We start from the raw sequence: 7631 nt of genomic DNA on the forward strand, positions 1-7631 counted from the left end.
TTCCATTCACATTGGAACATACTATATGTCAACTAATATAATACTATTGTATAACATGTTTCGTACTATTGTTTTTTTTAGTTGCAGCATAAGAAGAATAACATAAAAAGGAAGAGGGGGAATGTAACAGAAGAAGAAAATAAAGAAAAAAAAATGCAGAGTAAGAGAAAGAAAGAAAAAGAGATAGAGAAAGAGAAGGAGATAGAGATAGAGAAAGAGCAGGAGAAAGAGAAAGAGAAAGAGAAAGAGACAGAGAGAGTGAATGAGAGAGAGAGAATGAGAGAGAGACAGAAAAGGAGAGAGAGACAGAGACAGAGAAAGAGATAGAGATAGAGGCAGAGATAGAGATAGAGGAAAGGGAAAAAGAAGGAGAAAAAAATGAAGTAGAGGGGATGGAAGATGAAGGAGAACGAAATGAAGAAAGAGAGAGAAATCAAGGAGACGAAAGTCAAAGTCGAAGGCCAAAGTCAAAGGCCAAAGTTCCACGCGTGCGAGAACGAGGACGAGGACGTGGTCGTAAACAAGTTCATGTGTCCAAGGTTTCGGTTTCAGTCCCTGGGATCAAGGTATTTATGATTATATTAGTATTACATTATTATTATTTTTGCCATAATTGGTGTGATTTATTCGTTATATAGAATGCCGATTATTACCGGGAAAGAAAGGACTACGTACGTCGTGACCAAATATCCGAAGAAGAGAGGATATTGTTGGATCTGTTCTTGGAAAGTGTTGATTTAGGGTAAGAGCACAACCACCTTGATAGTACATGTTAATGTCTTTAATGGTATATGTCAAGTGAATACATAGTACATGTTGACTGCATGTTATAGTATGTAGTAACTTTGTACATAGTATAAATTTTCTTATCCAATGGTACATGTTGACTGCATGTTATAGTATGTAGTAACTTTGTACATAGTATAAGTTTACTTATCCAATAGTACATGTTGACTGCATGTTATAGTATGTAGTAACTTTGTACATAGTATAAGTCTACTTATCCAATAGTATATGTTGACTACATGTTATAGTATATAGTAACTTTGTACATAGTACAAGTTTACTTATCCAATAGTACGTGGTTATGTCTTACTGTAGTGAAATTATTGTGGAGAGAGGCCCACATCAATTGACGGGAAGGCATATGTGCGAACTTTTATTTGATGACATGCTGAGTGCAAAACACATAGATTTGTACTTGAATCTATTATGTTCCGAATCTATGATGAACCAGCATGGACATGAGATTGATTACCTTGACTCCTCTGCCCAGGTATATAGTGGTTTAACAAATAATTTTGCATACATTACAATGTTTATCTAATATTCTCTATTATGTTTCGTAGCAAGAGTTATTGTCGCGACCTCGGGTGGACGTAGAACGAATGAGCGATGCCAAGTTTGATCGTCTTCTCAATGAATTTACTATTTTTGGAACGATGGCTTTTGACAAGCTAAACACAGCAAATATCTTCAGTAAAACATTTGTCATGATACCTATCAATTCCAGTGAACACTGGTTCCTGCTTGTTCTGAACCCAATAGATAAATGTATTTACCATTGGAACTCCATAGACTATTCTCCGAATTTCCCAGGAATTGCGAATTATGTCGTAAGCCCATATTCTTGTAATTAGTTATTCTTTATTCTTGCGAATTGTTGTAGACTAATATAATATTTTATTTCCGTATGCCTCGTTTTACAGCAAGGTGATTGAAAGAAGGTCTGGGTTGGAGATACAATCGGAAGCTAAATGGGTTCATGGATGCAGGCAGCAGGATGGGAACCTTGATTGCGGCTTGTTTGTCTGCATGTGGGCATATTGTCATGCTGTAGACAGTGAAGATATTTGGTTTAAGGCAAAAACTTGCGATATCAAAACACTTCGCCCAAAACTAGCAGCTATCTTTCTGAGGCATCGGGGAGTAGAAGTGGAAGCTAAATATGAAATAGATCTGGCGTTATTGTGAAAAAACTGGGAGTGGAAGTGTTTTGGGGTTCTTGTGTTTTTTTGTAATTAATTAATGAACAGGTGAATGTGTTTTTATGCCATAAACAATCTGTCCTTTTGTTGTAGAGCTAATAATACTATTGATTAACTCTACTCGTACTTTTTCATTGTATACATTGTACTATATGTTTCGATGAAATGTACTTGCCTTTTGAACACATGGTATATACTTTATTTTGCGATTAATTAGTTTGTATAAATAATATAAGCGTACCATAAAAATGAGCAACAAATACTTTCTAGTCCATTCGAAGATACCTTGTCAACAATAGACTTGTACTTATTTGATGAACAAAGCGTACTTCACATGTGTATTCACGAAAAACTTACCATAATCGATGTTGATCGACTCCCACATTGTCTCCATTATTGTTTTAGATGATTATTTTAAGGTAGGTGAGCATTATTGTTGCGTTTGGAATACAAGATCCCATAAATATGTTGAATTTCATACATGATACTCATATACTATACAATATATTCATACAAGTCTACAATGCTCAAGTGTAAAACTAATATTTTCCTCAATTTTTACCACAGTCGATGTTGATCGACTCCCACATTGTCTCCATTCATTCTTAATAGTCTTAAACTGAAGAGTTGTGTCTTAAAATGCGATCATATGGATGCATTGGCCCGACAATAATATATAGAGTATAAAAATACTATATGAATGGCAAACATACACTTTATCAGTGAACAAATCGTACTATAGTCACGACTCACGTGTACTTTACCAGCATATTCATTGTACTTAATTGATGAATAAAGCGTACCATATTTTTTGATGAATTGAATTGTACCAATTTCATTGATGTTTTAATGATCAATAAGTACGGGAGATGCATAAATTATGTTTTAGATGATTATTTTAAGGTAGGTGAGTATTATTGTTGCGTTTGGAATACAAGATCCCATCAATATGTTGAATTTCATACATGATACTCATATACTATACAATATATTCATACAAGTCTACAATGCTCAAGTGTAAAACTAATATTTTCCTCAATTTTTACAATAGTCGATGTTGATCGACTCCCACATTGTCTCCATTCATTCTTAATAGTCTTAAACTGAAGAGTTGTGTCTTAAAATGCGATCATATGGATGCATTGGCCCGACAATAATATATAGAGTGTAAAAATACTATATGAATGGCAAACATATACTTTATCAGTGAACAAATCGTACTATAGTCACGACTCACGTGTACTTTACCAGCATATTCATTGTACTTAATTGATGAATAAAGCGTACCATCTTCACGAATAACCTGAACTTTACCATCTTATACATTATACTTAATTGGTGAACAAAGCGTACTATATTCACGAATAACCCGAACTTTACCAGCTTATACATTGTACTCTTATGTTCACTAATTAAACAACAGTACATATGTTTTACATAGCATGTAGACTGCAAATATTACTAGATTCAACACTATCAAACTATGAACTACTCCACCTTCAGAATTGCAATTCTTCACTTCACTTTCTTGATGGACTTGGTTCATCGACGCACTTGTAGCTTCATTTTCTTCACGATTTGAGTTGGAAAAAGTTTGCCCAACTTCAAATGGTTCACACCAATGGGAGTAGCCATGGTGTGGGCAACAGTAAAATAACCTTTCGGGATTCGAAATAGTTTCTGAAACCATAATTATGCACAGTCATAATTAGTATAAAAAACCAAAAACACATTTTACGAATTGACAAAAAAAAATAATAAAATATATTCAAAATTCTATTAAATTAAATGTATCAAAAAAGCATTATAGAGCTTCCAAACATAAATTACCTTATCAAACTAAAATATAGTAATTACTATTTTTATCATTGAGAACTATGAAATATTAATTAAAAAAATAGTTAAGACAAAAATGCTTATTTCATTTATCATATAAAATAATAATTTGATTGTATCTAAAATCGTCCAACTCATCAGCCGCACCATCTAGTTTATTTTTATTTTTTTATAAATTAAATCATTCAACCAACTATTGCCTAATCTGTTATAGCAGGTCATATGACCAAAATTCTTATTTCGAAATATGATAGAACTAAAACTTCCAACTAACAAACTTACATGACTAAAAAACTCATTTTGGCTCTATTATATATTCTGTTATTTTGCATATGGTTCATACACGCACACAGTGAAAGACTCTAGGTATATGTGTGATAGTTTAGATTTTTTAATTTATATAAAATTACAGTATATAGGTCATTCTCAAATCAAATTTTATTTTCCATTTTTTTTATGAATTTCACTTAAAATCTAATGACGACAATTCCAAGGTTTTAGCATCCGAAAATTCTGTATAATGTCTAATGGCTAAAAAAACCCTTATGTTAAAATAATTAGCACATACCCCCTTGTATTACATAGTCAACGGCATTAAGATCCCTACGAGTTGGTCGTGTGATACACTCGCCAAACATGCGACTGGATTCAATTTTTTGACATTAAAAGACCCAAATACCCAATCCGTGATAATTTTAAAAAATAAGCTCTAAATAAAGTTTTCCATTTTTTCAATTCAGTCCCTTGAAGTTCCTCAAAAACCCTATTCTCCGAAGTCAGGGGACTGAAATGCTAACCGAAAACCCTCCCCCAAAAAAACCCACCTCAGCCCTCCGCCGCTTCTCACCACCACCAAGCAGTGCCTCAACCCTTCTGCACCACCCCACCACCACCACATCTTTCAGATCTGTCTCCGACAACCGCAAGCTACACGTGGGCTTGCAATTGGAGTGGGGACGACCGATGATTGGTCGCCCTTCTCACAATTAAGCCTGCTCCATCTCGCGGCGGAAGTGGGCGATGAGACCGGACGGCGAAAATGGTGGCCCAAAAAATGAGTTTTTTTCCACCATCTTCATCTTCGTGCGGCTACGGCGACGGCGACCATTCTTCGAAGCAGATGCATTATTGATTGTTTCTTCGGAGTTTTCGGGCCATCGTTTCTCAGAACATCAAATCGCGAAGAGTCCTGTTTTTTCAAGAAACACCGTGGAAGTCACATGTGGCCTGTGGGTGTTGTGGTTCAGAATTTGGGGATTTCGTCACGGCTAGGAACTAAGTTCTAGAAGAATATGAGCTGGGCGTCTCTGGCGGACCATTTACAACGACAATGGCGGAGGATGTGATGAGAGATGAAGAAAATGATGATGACGTGTTTTTAAGTATTTTCTATATTTTTGCTTTATTTTTTAATTAGGGATAAACATGTTATAAGGGGCGGTGGACTAAGTATGGCTAAAATTTTAACAAAGATAAGGTAAATCAAAAGTTTACGGGGTTCAGGGCAGAGCCCCAACCTTTTTTTGAAAATAATCATAGAAATATTATTTAACAAGTAAATATATGTAACATTTGTTCTAATATAGTGAGATAAAATATAATACATTTCAACTTGTCGAGAATCTTTGAAGTTAGAGATATTCAATATACATTATTATAAAATGCAAAGATTGCTGGAAAAAGAAGTTTAAAATCTCGAACTAGATATAGTATTTTAGTAGAATTCAATATCTAATAAATTATAATTGAGCAAAGACGTTTCATTCACATCAAATGCAAGAGTAAGTGTAAAACTTTCCAACAAATACTTAAACTATGTAAAATGATATAATTATGGCTATTCAAAATTTTGAATTATTTATATATTTTTAATACCATTTAATGCTATAACTAGTATATATAAATGATGCAAATTATTATTTAGGGCCCCTAATGTTTTCTAAAAATTGGGAACACGAGACGATCGCCTCTCTCGTCTATAGTTAGAACGGGCCCTATAAACAACACCCATTGCCACCAATCAATTACTATAACTTAATACTTTATTGGCTTAATCCCACTTTGCACCCTTGAAATATGCCATTTTGGCACTTTGCACCCTCGAAATAAATTAATAGTACTTTGCACCCTCGAAACATAATAAATCATGCATAATGCATCCCAAATGAATGTTTAAAGCTAATAAATGTAATTTAATATTTTTAGTGGTAGTTTTTAGGATGACAAATGTCAAATATTTTTTTTTATTCATCAATCATTTTGAAACTACAAAGTGCATAAATAAAAATACATCTCATCAACTTATTTAAAAATTATATTTTTTATCCCAATAAAATATTTTACGAAAAAAAGAATCCTTCATCTATTTCGTTATCAAGTTATCTGAAAATCATATTTTTTTCCAAATATTTTTACTTCATATTTCCACCAGTTACAATAAAAAAATCCATCAATCGAATAATTTAGTGATAAAATTTTATTTTAGTTTATTTTGTAAGAAAATATAGTTTTTTGCAATAATCAGGTGTTTTTTTTCCCGCATTTTTTGCGCTCGAAATTAGGTTAGAGGTTGAAGAAAATAATAATTTATGTATTATTTTGCATCCCTGATAAAAAAAAAACAATAAAAAAAATTTCCTTCATTATTCAGTTCAGGGTGCATTGTGAATAATTTATTGTGTTTTGAGAGTGCAAAGTGCTATTATTGTTTTTCAAGGGTGCAAAGTGCCAAAAGGCTCAATTTCAAGGGTGCAAAGTGGAATTAAGCCATACTTTATTGCTTAAAAATGGCATTGATGGTGTCCATTTTCTTTGATTTTTCCATTTCATAAACAAAATATCGTCCTTGACAATTAATTTAAAAGTTACTAGATATGTTAGAATTGACCAACACTAGCCAAATGTGGATGGATAGATTGCTAAAAAAGAGTGTTACTTAACCATCAATCTACTTATATTAAATGAACAATTTGCTAAACATCCGTAGGCATTAATACTCTTTTCTAATCAGGATAGTCAACTTTTTACAATTTGCTAAAAGTTTTTTATTCTTTACACCGATTTTCATTGTGTCTATCTTACTGTTCTCAGTCAAATTCAGTCCATTTCCGTTACACTCCGTTAAAATTGTTCCACCCCCGCTCTTTGCCGCTGCCATCTTCGAAACTTTGCCACACAACCGCGCATAGGCACGCACATACACATAAATGTACACCTACATGCACAAATACACACACATACGATTTTGGTTATACTCATGCATCTCCGATGTAACCCCTAGTAATCATGGAAACCAAAAAAGAAAAATATGAAGAATTATTCGGTGATAGTGGTAATGCTCGTGGTGATGTACGCACTAGAGATTTAAGTTTTTTTTTTTCCTTTTTTTTTCCAGCTTATTTTAACTAAGCTATGTAACTAAACTGTTGCCACCAGATTGTCGAGATTAGTTTTAAAAAATTAGGTTGCTTGGTTAGAAGATTGTCATTGATTTTATTCCATATTTTTGTTAGGAAATTATTTAGTCCATATGTTATAGAGATTTTATTCTATAGGAATTTATTTATTTCCTTATTATTTGTATTAGTTTCGAAAAGATATTGTAAAGATTCTTCGTTATCTAATTTAGGTTGTAGAGATCACGAAGGATTCTATATCCTTAGGATTGATTTCTTAGGACTCAAGTTAGGTTTAGGGTGGTGAATTTTGTGCCTATATAAAGGCATCAACCTCAAACGAGTCCAATGGAGCTTTATTAAAAAAATCCTAGCATAAAGGCTTTGAAGGGTGCAGCCGGTGCTGCAGCTC

Source organism: Erythranthe guttata, chromosome 4, assembly GCF_056151865.1.
Source record: "Erythranthe guttata isolate IM_541 chromosome 4, IM_541, whole genome shotgun sequence".
NCBI classification, from domain to species: domain Eukaryota; kingdom Viridiplantae; phylum Streptophyta; class Magnoliopsida; order Lamiales; family Phrymaceae; genus Erythranthe; species Erythranthe guttata.